Source organism: Camelus bactrianus, chromosome 20 (genome assembly GCF_048773025.1).
Source record: "Camelus bactrianus isolate YW-2024 breed Bactrian camel chromosome 20, ASM4877302v1, whole genome shotgun sequence".
Classification (NCBI taxonomy): Eukaryota; Metazoa; Chordata; class Mammalia; order Artiodactyla; family Camelidae; genus Camelus; species Camelus bactrianus.
In genome coordinates this window covers 25,648,176-25,666,781 of record NC_133558.1, presented here as the reverse complement: position 1 = coordinate 25,666,781, position 18,606 = coordinate 25,648,176, and the positions used below count along the sequence as shown (strand labels likewise).

Below are 18,606 nucleotides of genomic sequence, written 5' to 3'. Positions count from 1 at the left end.
AATCAATACATCTGCTTTAGTTAACTACTCCGGTTAGAGGTTTAACAGTGAAGGTGAATTTTTATTGAATCGTTTTGAGAGTTTTACTGGGGCCCTTAGGACGGTTACAGATGGCATGGTAATAGAGACTTACTGGGGGTAGAGATTAGCAAGTGTTGAAGGGTTCTAGTGAGGGTGGGGGAGTCCTATAGGAGGGGTGCAAGGGAGGTGATGACGGCTGCTTCTAAGTATTTTCCTGGGGGTTTGCCCTATTTACATTCAGGCGTTTAAAAGAAACACAGCCCTCTGGTTTGGGATGCTGCGCTTGGCTGGCTCTGACCTCAGGCCAAAAGCTTTCATCTTGAACTTAGTTGTTTGCTGTTAGATTGGCCTCAGCCTCTGAACTCTGCCTGTGTGGTGGGGGAAGACGGGGAGGGGGGTGGTTGTGGAGGGCAGGGGGCAGGGAAGTACAAGGCTTTGGGGAGCAGGAAAGCCGGGTTCCTGAGATAAGCCCCCAAGAGAGTCTTTGTACAGGTGGAGATGCTTGATCCAAGTGGTTGACAGGAACTGAGTGTCCTGATCTGAGGTGATAGTGAGGTAGGTGAATCTAGGAATGCATGTGAAATAGGTTCACGTCCCGATGTTCCTTTTGGGGAGTGGAGAAGTTGGAGGAGAAGTTCCCTGGAGATTTCACAAGGGTCCCCTGGTCCCTGGTCATAAGATGCAGGAGTCCTGGTCTGTCTGTCCTCCCCAAGGATGAGTTGACATGGATAAGAGGACATTCCTCCCTCAGCAGGGATCTTTCTCCAAGTGCCACTTGACTCACCACTGCAGGCCCCTTGCTGTTGCTGAGTTACCATCCGAGCAGTATATCGGATGGCCGCTATGGGTGGCCTCTGAAGACATGCCGTAATATCACCCTCATAGGTTGCTTGGAATAGTGCCTGGCATATAGTAAGTGCTCATGAAGCATTAGCTGCTGCTGCCACTGACCTCTTCTTAGATGGCCTACTATGTGATGGGGCCATCCATGCCCAAGTGTAGTGGGCATAGAATGGGGAAGACCTTGTGAGAGCAGAAGAAATGACTTTCCTTTTTTGATCATAGTAAAAAATAATAACAAAGTTTACCATCTTCGCCTTTTCTGAGTGCTGTTCGGTAGCATTAAGTATATTCATCTTATTGTGAAACAGATCTCCAGAATTTTTTCATCTTGCCAAACTGCAACTCTACTAGACTCATTAAACAGCCCCCCACCCCCACCCCCCATCCCTGGTAACTACCGTTCTTTCTGTTCCTGTGCGTTTGACTACTTTAGACACCTTACAGTATTTGCCTTTTTGTGTAAAGTGGTGCAACCACCACGGAAAACACATCAAAATGGGAACGACCATAGGATCCAGTAGTCCCGCTCCTGGGTCTGTATCATGCAGATTTGTAAAAAGCTAGACAAAGAAGGGACGGTGGTGGATCTTTCTTGGTCACAGCCCTCAGGGAGGTGTAAAACTGCCTGATGGTCCTGGGCTGCAGCCGCAGAGCAGAGGGGTGAGGGTCAGACGATGAAGCTCTCTGGGTTTAGCCAAAGAATTTGAACTCACCAGATTTTTGCAATTTTCATGTAGGGGAGTGAACACATTTCATAACATTTTCTCTTATTTCACAGCTGTTTGCAACTTAAAAGAAGTGGAATATTCTACTCTAAATTAACGGCATTTCTGTGGGCTGATCCTGTTACCCCTGGGTGTTTTGATAAGGGTGCCTCCTCCCTTTCCCCTTCCGATGTGATGGAGTGGGGGTTTTTCCGCCAAAGCCCACACATCTCACAGCCCCCCAAAAAGCCCATCCACACTCCCTCACACCCATCTTCCAGTCAGGGCACCTCTCTTCCTTCCATGAGCCCCATTTGGAGGTCCAGGTATGGGTCCCCTCCATTTGATGACCTTCCCAGATTGTACCTTAGTTGCCCCTTTAGGTAACAGTGGGGACGGTGTACTCCAGCTCTGCACAGCTGCCTGAGGCTTCTCCGCTTGTTGTGAGCAGTTAATCTGGTTCCCGAATCTCAGAGACCTGGGCAAAGTTAGGGGCTCAGAGAGGGTCCTTCTCTGTCAGCTGTCATTTCTGTGTGTGCTGAAGCCTCAGAAACCAGATGGGGTTTTAGTCCTGGGGAGCTCAGTCTAGCTGGGGAGAGAAACGGGGCCATGGTGGTGAAATGAGGGGAAATACAGTCCTGGTGCTGAGTGCTGAGTTGCAGATGGTGAGGCTGGTGAGACGGACGAGGGTCAGAGGGCCTCAGAGGATTCAGTTCCTGTTTGCTGAGGCTTGTAGAACTCCTTGGCCTGTAGGGGATCTGGCTCTGAACAAAACATAGCCCCTGCCCTCAGGGAGCCCCTAATCTCAGAAGGGAAAGGTAGGGAGCTTGCTACCTGAGTGATGTTGGTAGGTACACCTGGAGGTTCCAAGCGAGTACCACTGAGAGATTAATTTCTGCTCTTGAACTTAAAGAAGCGGGGATCTGAGCCAGGCTGGAGGGACAAGCGGCCTGAACAGCAGTCCCTGTGAGCTCTCTTCTCATACCTCCTGGGTGCCAGGCGTTGTGCTAGTTCTTTATCTGCATCTCATTGAACCAGTCCTGTGTGTTAGGTGTTATTGCTCTTCCTGTTGTCTAGGAAACTGGAGGCCAGGGGCCTGGGGCTACATGGCTTTCTAGAGGCTTAGATCCCCTCCCCCAAACACACACAGTCCCCACCGCCTTGCTGACTTTAGAGCTTGGAGCCTGATCATGAATGGAGATAGAGCCAGGAGGTGGATGTGATGGGAGTGGGCTGGGATTGGGGGCCAGGGTAGGGGTGATTCCAGCTACAGTTACTGAGCACTTGCTCATTCACAGGCAGAGGGAACCAATTACGTGTATCATCTCATCATCCTCACAGCAACCCTCTGCTTCAGGGACTCTTAGCGGCACTGCACTGCCGGCTGGGGAGCGACAGAGTAGACCATACAAGTTCAGTCATTTGCCCAAGGCTGCAGAGTAGAAGAATGGGGGTTTGAACATTCTGCTCTAAGTGAGGTGGAAAGATGGAAAAAACAAGGAGCAAGGGCCTAGAGATGGGAAATTACAGGGCATGTGTGGTATCTTCAGAACCTTGGGGTACATCGGGTGGATCTTGGGATGATTAATTAGCTGTTATGACCTTGAGCAAGTCAGTCTCCTTGTCTGTGAAGTGGGGCAGTAGCACAGTATTGCCCTCCTGCCTGCAGAATCTATATAAACACAGTTGACCGAATGCCTGGCACATGCAGCTGGTGATCTGCTGTGTGTTAGCTACTGTCCCAGTACCCTGTCTCTCGGGGGGGGGGGGGGGGCGGGCTGTTCCTGACACCCACTTCAGGCCTCACCACACATTGAGCTCCCAATCTGGAGATGGAGACTCATGATAAAACCCACCGGAGTCACCCACCATTTTCCATATCCTGCAAGTTCACCCATCACCCTCCCCTCAAAAGAGTTAATGGTCAGCACCAGAAAACTGGGAAGGTGTATTTCCTCTTCCCTTCCAGCAGAGCCCTGCTCCCTCCCTTCCCCTGGAGAAGAGAGCAAGGCTTTGTGTGCTCTGTCCTGCTTGGCCTTGGTTAAACCTTTTCCCTTCTGGAAGATTCTTGGGTCTGGATGGTCTCACGGGTGTCCTCCCCTGGAGGGTGGTCACTCAGGATGTGGGGTCAGAGTTGTGCCCTCCTTGGGGGCAGACACCCCCCATCTCCCCTTTCAGTGGGCCCTTGGTAGCCAGGTCACTTTGATTGGCTTTGAAGTGTCCATTCTGTTTTTCCCCTCCTCTATCTAAATATTTGGGTTTCCTGCTGAAATATTTAGGCAGGATTGTGTACTTCTGGCTGTTGTCACCTCCCATGGCGCACTGTAATCTGGCCACAGCTGCCTCGCCGGCCCCTCCCATTAGGGAGAGGCTTGCCCCCAGGCTAGATGAGAAACTGTGGAGGGGGGTAACCTAGGGGGCAGGGCCAGCTTGTCTGTTCCTGTAGCCTGGTGGCTGGCCCTGTGGGGCCCAAGTAGGGAGGACACAGTGGAGTCCCTCCCTTTGTGTGACTGCTGCTTGGGGCTGGAGCTGGGGCCGGGACCCCCTTCTGTCAACCGCTGTGGGGGGAACAGCTGACTCTAACTGGGCTCTGATTCTCCCCACAGTCTGGTTTGTGCTGTGTGACCCTGGTCACATTTCACCTCTTCATACACCACTTCCTTGGAGTAAATTCGTCCATTCATTCCAGAAGGCTTGGATGACCTGTTAAGTTAGGCCCAGCCAGACTGCGGGAGCTCTGCGTGGGCGGGGCCCATCTCCCCAGCCTTGGCTCTGCACTCCCAGTTCTTAGCTCAGTAAGCGGCTTGCTCAGAATATGTCAGTTGGCCTCCAGTGCCCAGCGGTGTGCCTGGCTCTGGGCGGGGATGCCAAGAGCCACATGGACCTTTGGGTTGGAAGTCTATTCAGGAGGGGCCTAGCAAGGCCAAGGTGGTTACCTGGGTGAACTGAGCCAGGTCAGGCTCTGGCCCCAGAGAGCAGAACGCCTTAGCAAAATTTACTCCTATTTCCCTTCCAGCGGTTGGGGGTTGGGGGGTGGGGAGCCAAGTTGCCAGGTGGTCAAGGACAGGTTTTCAAGTCACACTGCCTTAGCAAGCTGTGCAACCAAGAGCATGTGGCTTCATCAGCAAGTTGGAGCAATGATGCCCATCTCACTGGGCATGGAGATGGCAGGAGAACACGCGTGGAGGGCACATTTGCCATGGCTTCCAGCTCTTGAGTTACTCTTTAAGACCAGCTCACTGTTATCTTCTCCTTTTGGAGTGACTTTACAAAACAAGCAGCTTCCTCTCTGGGTCTGTTTATCTCCAGGAATCCCCTTTCCTCCTTTCCCCTGGGAATAACGTGTAGCAGGCCTGTCTTTCCCCAGAGTAGGTGGTTTCTGCTTCCAAGGAACTTGAGACATAGCAGAGGTCCAGTCCTTCTCCAGATATTTTCCAAGCACATCCTATATTCCAAGGCATGTGTGAAACCTGCTGCAGAGAGAATGAGCCATCCCTGTCTTTGAGGGAATGTCTTCAGACCACACACTGCAGAAACCACCAGGGCATGGGGATGTGCTGGGGGAGGGAAGCAACACCCCGCCTGCCCCTTCCTTGTGGGAACTGTCGTTTGATCTTCAGAGCATTCTGAGGAGGAGGAGGAGGAAGGCTGGGCTGTTTGCAGGGGATTAGGGCGTGTCCCTAGCCCTTTGGCGAGACCAGAGCCTGCCTTGGGCCTTGTTGGCCTCAGGGGATGGAGCTGGGGTGTTGCACAGTGTTGCCTGCAGCACCTGGGTGATCTCTAAGAAGCTTGCAGATTCACAGGCTTTGCACCCTCCCCAAATCCCCACCCTCGGCCTTGCCATGGGTCTCTGCAGACCCATTCACCTGGGGCACCTTCCTATGACCTCTGTGAGGTCTGGTATTGAAATGTCATCCCATTTGCTAGATGGGAAAACTGAGGCCTGATGAGAAGCTGGGAAGGACTATGTCTAGAACCAAGCTCAGGTTAAACTAGTTCTGCTTGCCCAGGCACAGAGCCTTTCTTCACCGCACCGTTTGTCACCCCACCTCTAATTCCCTTTTGAATGGCCTTTAAATCAAAACCGTGATGTGCACAGCGCTTACTCTATGCTTGCGCTGACCTGGCCTGCCTGATTTCTGCAACACCCAGCTCACCCTTTCCTTGAGACCTGACTTCCCCACCCACTGGTGAGTTTTTCTGGGAAAAGAAGCAAAGATTGAAATTGTGGTGAATGCTAGGCTTAGAAAGGAGGGTTTTTGGGGGGCCATCCAGAGCCTGGGGCAGAAGTGATCTGATGGTTCCCCAGGGAGTTTCTCCATCACAGGACCCTGCTCCCAAGTGTTTGAGCCCAAGGAGCTGTTGTTGGCTGGTTTCTTGGGAGCCCAGAGCCCAGCCACGTTGGAGGCTGGCAAGGGTGGCTGATGGGGGAGGAGGGTCAGGCTCTGGGCACCACTCCTGGCAGCAAATCATAAAATGTGAGGCTGGAGGGAGCTTAGTGGTTATCTAACTGGCCTCCCTTTACAGCTCTGGAGCCAAGGCCCAGACCTTGGGAGGTTATATAACTTTCCCAAGGTTACTCTGCTCACCAGGATGGGGAAGTACAATAAAGGAGTAGGTAGAGCTAATTGGGGCAAGTAGGGAAGGCTTCTTGGAAGCAGTGGCCACAGGAGGTGGAAGGTGTTCACTGCCGCAGCAGTCAGGGATCCCAGTGGAGTCAGATTAGGACCCCTGACTCAGAAATCCCTCCATGGCTTCTCCCCCAGATGGAGCCAGTCCTTGCAGTGGCCCAAGTGATTTGGACTCTGCTCCCTGTGCAGTCTCGGCTCTTTCTGAAGCCCTACCCTTGACCCCAGTCAGCTACTGTACAGACTGGAGGCCCTCCCCTGAGGGTGAGGAGGCATTTTAAACCCCTGCATGCTCATAGCAAGTTTCAACTTTTACCAAGACTCAGGGCTAGGTCCACTGATAAATTACCCTGCGAGTGGTGGCAGAGGGAGGCGTTCCAGCAGTCACACAACAGCAGTGACCCTGGCTGGCACCTGGTGAAGGGGAGGCAGGCAGGAATCATTGCCACACCATGTGGACTCCCAACAGTGGGAAGATAGGCATTGAAGGGAAACTCATTTTGCAGATAAAGCAACTGAGGCCGAGAGATTAAATAAATTATTCATGGTCACACCTATGCTTCGTGGCCTGAACCCAGGCCTTCCGAGTCCGGCAGTAGAGCCCTGCAGAGTTGCCCCATGTAGACTCCCTGGTGTCCTCAATCAGCATCTGCCTGACAGTACTAGGCCACCAGCCCCTCCTTGAGACTTGATCTTCTCCTTGGGCCCCCTTGGCCCCAGCTCCTCGGAAGTGCTCCGTGCATGCTTGCTGGCTGAGCCCTGCTCTCTTCAGCCTTTGTGGGTTCTAGCACTATTTCCTGACCGTATTGACCATATATAGTTTGGTTTGCCATTTTCAGCATGAAAAGTTTTAAAGCAGGAAAATCTGGGTTAGGTAAGTAGGTGGCACAGCTCAGAGTAGGGGCTGTCACTTCCATCCCTGTCCCCCAGACCCGCTCCCCTGTCATCCTTACAGACCTATCATACCCTGAGCCTTCACTGCAGGATTTGTGAGTCAGGGAACCAAGGGACCAAGCCCTCAAGAAAGAATCAGGGAGCTGGAGGGGGAGGCGCAATTTGCCCCTTGGCTATGGGGTTCCTGTCTGAGTCCCCACATTACCTGCCGCCTCCCTGGCAGCTAAGCCTACGCTTGTGACACTTCCTCGCCTGGCTTCCCCAGGGCTGACCCCTAGTAGGACTGCGGTCTGCACCTTGGTAGGAAGCCACTTTCATCTCGCCTTGCTCCTGAGGTGTAAGCGCCGCTCAGCTTGGCCCGCAGGACTGGGACAGAGAGTCTGGCTCTTTTGCAGCATGCCGGGCCCCGGGGACCCTGGGGCAGGCCCTTCTTGGAATTGAACGTTTATTTTGGCTTGGGTGCCCCTGGTGTCAAATGCAAGGTTCTTGTTCCTCCCGTGCCCTCAGGTTCAGGATGGCACCTGTTCATAGAACCTCTGGAGGAGAAGGAACGGCAGCCCCATTCCCTCCCCATAGCTCCTGTTCAAATAAAGCTCTCGCCTCCTGGGTCGTGGAATGCATCCTGACAGTGTTAGCTTTGGAAGGGTGCCATCCTGCCCCCTTTGGAATAGTGGTGGAAGGGCTGCCTTTGGCCCAGGGAGAGTGCTGAGTACGCTAAGCTGATTCAGTCATGTCTTGTCAGCACCCCCTGGGGAGCAGGAAAAGGGAGGGTGTCCTGATTATCAGCTTTTCAACACCCCACCTCCACCTCCCGGACTCTAGCCGCAGCCCTGAGATCTACTGATGAGTGGTCCAGTGACTGGGGACTAGAAGACAGCCCAGGTCTTGGGCCTGGCTCAGCTGACTTGCTGTGTGACTAGGACAGGTCACTGTCCTTCTCTGAGCTAAGGATTTGCTCACTAAGGCCAATTAAGATTCTTACTGAGCTCCAGCTGTGTGCCCAGTGCTGGATGAAGGGTTGTGGGGATTGTGAGAAGAATTTGACATTTTCCTTGTCTTTGAGGTTGGGGTGGGGCCCTGCAGAGTAGATTAAGGATTAGTATTAAGTAGGGCTGCGCCATGTTGTAGGGGCTTAGGTGCTAAAAGGTAGAAATGTCATAAGCTGGGGCTATCAGGGAAGGCTCCCCTGATCCTAGGGGTTGCTTTGCTTTGAGCCCCATCATTCTCTGGGCACTTCCTTCCCCCTAGTGTTGCACTGGGGATTTTTCCTTGTCTGCACTCCTCTTCCCTCCCTGCCACCGGGCCCTCAGCTGTGCCCCACTGGATCCCAAACCTAGCACTGTGTAAGAGGGTAATGATTAATAAACGTCCCACACCATGAAGCTGTATCTCTCTCCTCTGGCCTCTATCCCACCAGCCCCCAAAACCCAAAGGTAGGACTATCACAGTTCACCTCCAATCTGGAAAACTCCTGTCCCTAACCCTTCCAGTGGGGGCCATGCCCTCACCCTGCTGCCCACCATGTGCCCAGTGCCCCATTACCTGGGGACACTCTGTCCTCTGTTGGGACAGATCGATGGGTTCTCTGGGGAGGCACACCTGCCTGGACCCAGGGCTGTCTCCTCGCCACCACGCCAGGGCGACCTCTGAGTCATGGGTTGGGGTGGGGGCACTTTTGGGTCCTGTTCTAGAAAGTTCCTGTCTCCACTGAGCCAGGGTTTCAGAGTTCACAGGTCGCAGTTTTGGCACGCCCTCTCTTTTTGGAATGCCTCAGGGCTCAGAGCTGCCTGTGGTCAGATCCACTGCCTGTTTTCACCTGCTCTGTTGGGGTCGTTGTGTACATGCCTTTAAATCTCCCCTTCCCTAAGCCGGTTTCCGTCTTGGTACATGCACTTCACTCCCTCCACCGCCCCCCGCTGCTCTGCACACAGTTTAATCCCCGTTTATTGACTGATCTGCTTGGTGGGCTGTGTCTGGCCTGTGGAATGGGAGACCCTCAGACAGACCAACAGGGCACCTGCTGCCAGGCCCTGGGGTGAGGGTGGGTTCTCAGTGCTTCAGTTTGGAGTTTCTCTTTGAAGTTTCTCGGTGGGGCTGAGCCATGAGCCAGACAGACTGCAAGTGAGACAAAAACAAGACGGGGGCTGGGGCAGTGGGAGACTCTGGTTTCACGGGTGGTGCTGCGTTAGCGTTGAATCATAGAAACTCGATGTAAAAACAGAAGGCAGGCAGCACTGAGTTGGAGGCAGAGTTATTGATGCCTTTTTCTTCCTCTGCCTCCCCAGTTTTCTGAAATGCTGTTATATTGCTTTTAAAACAAAGAAATCGAGTTTTCTGAAAGGGTAAGATATACGCGTATAGCACCAGCCATAAAATACTGGATATTTTTAATGTTTGAGGCACACAAAGCACAAATAAATGTGGTTTTAACGGAGCATACTCTGAAAACTGGAATCATTTCTGAAATTGCTCAGCAGTACACTATTATTATTTTTAAACTTAACTGCAGGAGAGGTGACTTCCTGGGCAGCAGTGCTGTTGAACACTTTGAGGGGAAGGGTCTCCGAGACTGGGGAAACCAGGCGGGCTTTCAGTCTGCAGACCAAGAAGTCGGAGATTGGACATGATATGACAGTCACCAGGAAGAGAGTGTGGCTCCCCGGGAGAGGCCTGGCAGAGCTGGGGGAGCTCCAGGGCTGCCCCTAGTGTTGGGGTCAGCGTCCCCTACAAGGGAGGGGGTCCTTCAGAGACCCACGGACAAGTATTGTCTTGGCCTCTGTGTGCACTCCGCTCTTCCAGTTCCCACGGGGGCCCAAGAAGACATGCTTTGTCTCTTGGCTTAACAAAAAATGCAAGCACACGTAAGATTTGGGACAGCCCAGGACTGTGCATGTAATTCAGAGTCAAGAGGCTGCTGCTGACCCCGGCCCAAGGCTTGGGTGAACCCGAGGGTCAGAGGTGGGGTGGGGGCAGGGAGGCAGACCCTGCCTAGGTAGGATGTGTTGTGTTTGACTGCATCAGTATGGTGCTTACCACCCACGGGTCGCTAATTCATTTTATTTTAACATGATGTTACTGTTGTGGTTGTTTAATTTTTAATTAAAATTAATAAAATTAGAGTTTAGTTCCTCAGTCACACTAGCCACACTCCAAGGGCTCAGAAGCCACAAGGGACTGTTCTGTTATAGAACATTCCATCAGCACAGAGAGTTCTATTGCGCAGCGCTGGAGTGGTGATGGGATCTGTTGAGGCTTCTGACGCTACAGCAGCTTCTCTGGGTGTCTAGTCAAGTTCCATTCCTGCTCTGGAGTGGGTGAGGGTAGAGCTGGCCGGCAGCCTTGGAGCAGGGAGGGTGGTGCGCTAAGAACCTGCAGGAGGGGTTTCCCCGTCCCACCCAGTCCCGCCCACTGGGAAGCTTGCAGGCTCCTGAGGGAGCATCCCCACCTGTCTGGTTCATAGGAAGCATGGGTCTGCTGGGGTCTTTTGACTGCCCTGCCCGCTCAGTCCCATCAGACAAGGATGAGTGTGTATTTATTTGATGGGAGTTGATTCCTAGTGTCCCATGTCCTGCAGCACTGGTCAGCCTTGCCTTTCTTGGAGCTGGGGCCAGGCTGTAGAAAGTGGGTCATTTTTTCATGCATCTCCAATTGTCGGTCAGAGTCTCAGGTCCTTATAAGTGCCTGTTCTGACTCCAGCCCCTCAGCCCACCCCAATCCCCTGGAGGAAAGCCTGTTCCTTAAGGTTCAGGGTCACCGATCTGATGAATCTGTGGACCACATGGGCACATCTCCTTTGGGGTGAAAACTGAATATATCATCCTGCCATAAATCTAGAAACAGTGGGAGGAGGGGTGACTGATGAAATCTGTGGGTTACTTCTAGGGTTACATGGTGGGGGTCCCAGGCCAGGGAAGGTAGAAGACCCAGGAGTCGGGGTAGGGAGGAGGGGTGGGCAGTTTTCAGAGCAGGGGAGCATCTGACTGGGAGGTTGCTCTGGTCTAGTGTGTTAGTGTCTTTGAGCCTCCATTTCTCCACCTGTGTTTGGGTTTCTTGTCCTGCTTCGTGCCCAGTTACCTGAACTTGAAAGGGGGCATGGCACAGACCCCGAGACTGTCCTGGCCTCACCATTGGCTTGTCTGCTGCTTTCTTGTGCTGTCTTCCTCTGTAGTGTAACTCCTCCCAACTGCCTGCATATCGCTTGTTAGGTCCTTCTGGACGGGGCCTGCGCCTTGCCCTCCCTTTGCTTTGCCCACAGCGTCAGGGTACCTGGCCGGTGCCTGGCAAATACCTAAGGAATCAATCTACCTGACTGAGTAGTGGGAGGAGGGCTTGTCCAGGACTCTGGTCCCATCTTTCCTTGGGCTAACTTAGGTCGGGTGGGTGGTTCTGTATGAGGGTTGGTGGCTGATGCCTGGCCAGATGTAGCAGGCAGACATGGACCCAAAGAGGGGAGTGTCCCAAGGTCCTGAGGTGGGAGTGAGGGTGACAGAGCCCTGTTCCCATCTTGTCCTTCTCACCCTGCTCTTCCTGATGCATGGGGAAGAGGGCAGGCTGTGTCCTGGAAGCCCACTGCCAGGTCTCTGGTTTAGCCCTCAGCAGCCCAGATCTGAGGCCATCGTCAGCAGATGTGAGGGTAAATGAACCTCCCTTGACCAGCCTGAGAAGTGGCCACCCCAGCTGCTATTCAGTGTTTCTTGGGAAACTGGGTTCCATGAGGGGACAGGATGCAGCCACTTGAGGAGTGGGTCTCGCTCCCCTGCTGACCCTTGTGTGACTTGGAAATCTGGTGGCATTTGCTTTCCTGTATTTGAGCCTCCCCTGGCCACAAACAGTGCAGTTTTAAGCAAGAAAATGCTCTTGCTTGAAATCCCACCCTGGTGAAGGAGAGCAAGAGAGGACGTGTGTGGAAGGCATGGTCCCGGTTCTGCCTCTAGAGTGTCACCACAGGGCTGTCTCAGAGTCTAGTGTCTCCCTCTGCACCATCAGGAGAGTTTCCATTTCCTGTGGCCCAGCCTGCCCTGGTCCTGGGCCCCAGGCTGAAGGACAGGAGGTTTTTCTAACCCCCACACCCTCCTTCACTTCAGCCCAGCCTGTCTGTGCGAGGAGGTCTGGCGGTACTTTTCCATACCTTCGGCACAGACAGCTCTGTGTTTCCTCACCCTGGTCATGCCCCAGGCAGCCAGGGATGGGAGCTGGGTGGGGAACTGCCCCTCAGGGTGGAAAAGGCAGAGGTGGCTGTGTCTTGGTGCTTTTGTGACAATCTGGGCAGCAAAGGCTGGAGGGGGGCACACATCACACATACCAGGCTCCCTTCCGTTTCCCACACTGTTGGGGACTCCTTTATGTCTCACCTGTATGATCTCCAAATGCGGGCCTTGGCGACCAGAGCCCCTGGTGCAACTGGTATAGTGAGAGATCAGTGTCCAGGAGTCTGGGGCATGGGGAGTCTGCCCTTTAGGGAAAAACCCCTCCTTGCATCTGGCTCAGTGATTTTTCACAGTTGTCAGCATCGTGGTCTTGGCTCTTGTCTCTAATTGTGACTCAGTCTTCCGACAGGATTTGATCTGGGATTGAGGGCCATAGAGGCAGAAGGCTCCCCACTCCGCAGAAAGTACCATCCATCCCAAAATGCCCAGGCCAGTTCACTGGTGGTTTCTTGTACAATTTATTCCAGAGGCGATGGAAGCCAGCTGTTGTCCGTCCCCAGCTGGAGACTGAACCAAAGGAAATGGGCTTGGACTGTAGCCGGAGGGATTTAGGTTAGAGTCAGACAATAAGGAAGGGTTTTGTGACAGGTGGCTGGCCCTCAGGAGGACCCTGCAGGGGACTTTGTGGAGAGATGGGGGTTAGATCATGCTTGGAGGCAGCGGGGCCACGTTTAAGTGGGAATGAGGTGGGTTGTAATAAACAGGCAGGGAGTGGAGAGACTCAGCTGCCACCCCCTCGTGCAGGAGAATTACCACCACCTAGTACCCTTCTGGGTTTGTTTTTAGGGTTTTGTTTTTTTTTTCATTAGTGAAGAGGTTTACAATTTAACCATCTGGTCATCTTAAACAAATTATAATAAATGAGTAGGCTTAATAATCCCTTATCATTGGAACCCTAGCCTTCAAGGATGGGCAGTTACTTATTACCCGGAGCCGCCAGCCACAGGTGAAGGGAGCGGGAAAGGAGGAAGGAGCAGATGAAGAGGCCACTTTCTTGGGGCCCCTGGGTGGGGAGAGTTTGCTGGTGGTCTGGGGTGCAGTCCTCTGCAGGGTGAGGTGAGGATATCGGCCACACCCTTCTCTCAGGCGCACAGGTGTACCTGGGAGGGATGAATGTGGCACAGTCAGGGGCAGGTTTCGTCCCATTGGTGGGGAGCCTAGGGGTGTCGGTTGAGGGAAGCCTTGTCCTCAGGATCCCAGCAAGGGAGCCCAGGGCAGGCAGCTGTGTCTGGAGGGACAGAGCTGTGGTGGCCCCAAGGGCTCAAGAGAACTTCGTGGAACAGAGCATTCTTCCTTCCCACTGCTGGAGGAGCCGCAAAGCAGGGGCATGCCCGGGAGGACCTGTGGCCCTCGACCCTGACATCCCTCCTGGGCCCCCACCCCTCGCCACTCGCCTGCCTCCTTCCTCCAGAACTATGATGGTTCCAAAGTCTGCCATGCAGCTGACTCACCATGTCTAGGACTTCTAGGGGCTCTGGCCTTGCAGACAGATGAGGTGGTGTGAGGTGAATAAAAGACATTGGGGCAGAGAAACACAAAGCCATCAAGCCGGGCTGCCGGCACCTGCCAGGACTGCCCACCTTGTCCAGCCAGAACCCACATTAAATGTAACACCAGTGCCCACCTTTGCGCCCTGGAAGGCATGGTTGTAGACGGCATACATCTCAGAGACTTGGTTCTTCATTTGGCAAATACTGAGTACCTGCTAGTGCCAGGTTCTGTGTGGGGATGAGGGATGAGTGAAATCTCTGCCTTGAGAGCTCCTAGTCTGGGGGAGGTAAATAGTCAGCCAGATAACAGATACCTAATGGCATGTCACGGGGTGGTAAGCACTGTCCCAAGCCCTGATCTTGCTGGTGACAACTAGCCAGTTCTGTGTCCACAGCTCTGGAGGCCCTGTGCCTCCGGCACAAACCTTTGGAACAGAGGTGGCCTCCTCTTCCCACTCTTCTTCCCAGTTCACTTTTCCGCCCAGTGTACACCCTGTTCGCACAGCACTGAGCCGTGCATCGTTTCACGTAATCTGCACCCCAACCCGAGAAAGTCTTGGTACCTTCCACTTTCCAGAGACAGAAAGTGAAGCTCAGAGAGGTGAGAGGACATGTTCCAGGTGACCCACTGGTGGATGGTGGAGCCAGGAGTTGAACTCCCCTGTGAGAGCTGCAAAGCCAGGGCCTTTTCCCCTCTTCCCCTGTGCTGTCCAAGGAGGGTCCCAAACTTGACGTTTGTGATTTTGCAGTGGATAAGCCATCCCAGATTTGTTGTCCAGGCTAATGTGTGGACGAGGGCTCTGGAGGACAGAAAGCAAGCTGGTGCAGCGTGGGGCCACTGAGCTGCTGATGAACCAGATCTCCCTAGGTCATCAGCTGGGATGGAGAGATGACAAGTCAGCAGGCGGCCTCCTTTGTGGCCTGCTTGAGGGCTGTTTTTAGAAATCTTGAGGGGCTGGTGACTTCCCGTGTTTGCTCCTTCCACGCCACTGCCAGGTTGGGGTAAACCTAAGGTTTCTCCAGGGGAGGGGGGTTGGCAGGGTTTACAAGCACACGCTCATCCTAAATCCTAAATAATCTCAAGATTGGATCCATGGGTATGACTGCACACCCGTTTATAGCCTGCATCACCTCACACGTGTCTGCCTGTCTGTTGTCACCCTCCCTGCTCCACTTCAGTTGGCATTTCTTAGCAAGGTCCTTGGAGGGGGGGATGGATGGTCTGTTTGTTTGGTGAAAAGAGCCCTCAACTGTGAGTCTGGCTAATTCTTCTCCGTGCTTTGTCATCAGCTTGCTGTGTGACTCTACTGTATCACTAGCCTTCTCTGATCAGCTTCCTCATCTACAAAATGGGAATAATAATATCCATTTTACCTGCCTTGCCTACAGGGTGTCAAATGAGATTAGGGCCAGAGGAGTTGTAGGTATAAGAGGTGCCTATGGATGAGGTTTTGGCAGGGAGGAGGGAGAGGCTGACTCTGTCATCCTTAGCCTTGTTACAGAGGAGTTGAATGGGGCCCAGAGAGGTTTGCTGGCTTGCCTGGAAAGGAAAAACCAGGAGGCGAATCCTCTGTAGGGACCTCTCACTCCCTAGTGACCCACCCCCTGTGGGGAACATGCACACCTGGCATGTTCGTGGGGATCCTGGCTGATTACTTTCCTGCCCTTGAGTTGTTGACTCCCTAGTTGGGAGATGTCTCTTGGCATCAGTCAAATCAGAAAGATGTGAGACACTCCAGGACCTGGATTCTGGGGGCAGCTCATGATTCCAGGCCCCAGGCCAAGCATCCCAGACAGGAAAGAGATACCAGCACAGGGCTGTGGGCCGGGCCGCAGCCATCCCAGAGCAGGGCAGTGGCTGTGAATTGAGGGTAGAGAAATTGCAGGTGGTTGAAGGGTGGCCCTCTTGTCATTTTAGCCTCACTGGACGTTCTACCTGTCCCAAGTCCTTCAGAAGATGAGGCAGGGGGTGAATTTTGTGTGTGTTTGCTGGGGAAGGGTCTCTAGCCTGCTCCCCGGGGCCAGCTCTCAGGCAGCAGCGCTGTAGGGCCCTTGACATCCCCTGCATCTGCACGCAGAGGGATTTCCAGTCTAACTCATGGGTTCAGCCCTCCAGGTGCCTGAGAACTGACATCCCATCCTGAGCTCAGACCCCACCAGCCCTTCTCTGTTTGCTTTAGCCAAACCCGCAGCCCTCCCAGGTCAGTCAGTCCCTGCAGGGCGCTGCCCTGGCCTCAGCTCTCATGGGAGGGACTCCCGCTGCCCTGGGGGTTGGGGGGATGTTACCGTCCCAGCTGAGAACAATGGGGGCAGGGTCACCTGCTTTGTTTTCATTGTCCCTCCTGAGTGCAGACAGGGCTCCCGGGCCTGAGAAAGTCGGAAACCCAGAGGTTTCTGCTGAAAAGGCGCTCACCTCTGGCACGGGCTTTCCCCATGAGCGTGAGACCTCGCAGTGCCTCTGAGCTCTGCAAAGACTGCTGAGAGATGGCCCAGGAGGGCCTGCGAGGGGAAGCCCAAGGGTGGACGGGAGGACAGTCGTGTCCACGGCTGCTGTGCTGGCTCCAGTGGCCGGGCTGGGCTAGACTTTCCCCATGACCAGAAGGGAGGGCGGTTTGGGTCTAGGAAAGTGGTTTTGAAATTGGCTGTACAAGGTATTAGTCACCTGGGGCAGCTTAAAAGCATCTTAGTTCTCAGTCCACACCCCAGGCCACTTCTGTCTGAATCCCTGGGGGTAGGACCCAGGCATGATGATTTCCTCCAGCTGCCCCAGATGATCTGCATGTGCAGCCCAGGTTAAGAAGCAGTGGTGTAGTGACCCCTGACGTGTGTGTTGGCGATGGGGGTGGGATACCACTTTCCACCTTGCCTGATGAGGGTGCGTGTGTTTCTGGGGTTGGGGGTTTAATCTAGGTGTGACCGACACTGCAAGGGACTGCATTTTGTACACTCAGGTAGCCTGGCTTGCTGGGGACTCAGGAGGAGCTGGAGCTGGTTGGCCAGTGAGCTGAGTCCTGAGAATGAAAATACATTTTCTCGAATGTGCTGTGGATTCCCCGGGAGCTTGGGAGTTGCTGAACTGGGCCCAGAAGCATGGTCTGGGCAGAGGGAAATGTGAATTGTAGAGAAGTGTCACCTGCCCAGGCAGGGGCCCCGTAGTCACGGGCCAACCTCCTCATTTTACAGAGAAGGCAAGTGGGCAGGGGGGCAGGGCTTCCTGGAGAGCTTAGCAAATTGGCCGAGCTGAGCTGAACCCAGGTCTTCAGTCCCTACATTGACATCCTAGCATACCAACCAGGTCTCCAACAATTTGTCCGTCTTTCTTCTAAAAACATCATAAATATCCGGGTAGGCACTGGCGCCTATCTGAAAATGCAGATAAGCAAAACAGGTTAACAAAGTCCACATGGCAAAAGCCGAGAGGTCTGGTCTTAGCTGAGACGCGGTGAGGCCCTGCCCCCTCTGGTCCCTGCACCTGCCCCGCAGACACCTGCTCCCTGCCTGGGAGAGACGGGGCCCGGGTGAGCCGGGCTGCAGCTGGCACAGGTGTCAGGGTGGTACCATTGGGCCCTCACCAGTGCCGTGCTCATAAACTGGGCCTGCCCTCCAAGCCACACCTGGTTACCTGGGCTGCGGGGAGGGGGCGGGGGAATACCAAGGATGCCTTCTCCTTGCGGGTGCATCCTCCCTCCTGGGTGGATGGGGAGCTGGAAGGCTGAGCCCAACGCCCACACTAGGCAGTGGGTGGCTGAATCACCTGCGGAGCTTGTTAAGGAGCTTGTTAACTGCATGGCGCTCAGGTCACCTGCACGAAACTCCTGTGAGTGGGGCACAGGCAGTGTATTTATTTAAACTCAGGGTGGTTCCATTGGGCAACTGGGACCGAGAGCCCCTGCCTCAGGGGCTAGGTGGTTTCTGAGGTCTCTGAGCCTCAATTTCCTCAGTCTGAAAACAATCCCAACTTCCCTTCCCCACCCCCAGTTAAGGAAGGTTTGAGAAGCTGAGTCAGCCTGAGAGGGAGAGTGAGAGGCAGTGAAGATGACTGAGGGCTTGGCCAATCGTCTTCGTCCTCTAATTTGTCTTGGGAATAAAGAGGTGACAGGTGCTCGCCTTCTCTCCAGGATAAATTTGGATCTGCCAACAGTTCCCCAAAGACGATCAGGTGGAGGGCCAGCCACTAGCCCCCGGGCTCCCCGCTTCCCCCGTCAAACCGCTGCAGGAAGCCCCAGTACCTGGGATCTGGGGTCCTCCCCCTCCCCTCTTTATCTGTTCATCAGTTCGTGGTGTTAAAGAATTTGAAAAAGATGGTTCTAAACAAGCCCCAACTCTAAGTATATATGCTTGAGAAGTGCCTGTGGTATGTTTACTAATCTCCACTTCTGTCTGTTCTGTTCAGAACCACCTCTCTAACTCCCTGTGGGGCCTTGACCCCACCCTTGGCCCCCTGCCCTGAGGGGGTTCTTTCTTAGAGACTAGGTAAACAGACAGACATAGACACACAGGGAGAGCCCAGCCCGGAGACCAGGGGCGGGTGGGCCTTGACTGCATTGTGGGAAGCTGGGAGCAGCGTGGTCGGGGCTTTAGGGTTTGAGTTCAGAGACGCTACCATGCCAGGCCTCAGCCTCACTGGCCAGCACAGTGTGGGAACCAGTGTGTGGCATCCTGCTTTGCTTGGCTCTGCGGAAAACCTGCCAGGGTGGCTGGGAGCCTCTGGCAGGCAGAGGTCAGGGGAGATAGGCCTTCTGAGGGATGGAGTGCCACGTCCTGGGTGTGCCTGTTTCCCTGCCCTCTGCTGCCTCAGAGAGAGCCTTAACACACACCC

General features: G+C 54.1%; 1 protein-coding gene across 1 annotated transcript in view; it reads left to right on the top strand.

The window, feature by feature from the left end:
* Positions 1 to 18,606, top strand: part of KCNK5 (potassium two pore domain channel subfamily K member 5) — a 36,514-nt gene that overhangs the window by 4,873 nt on the left and 13,035 nt on the right. The window lies entirely within an intron of this gene.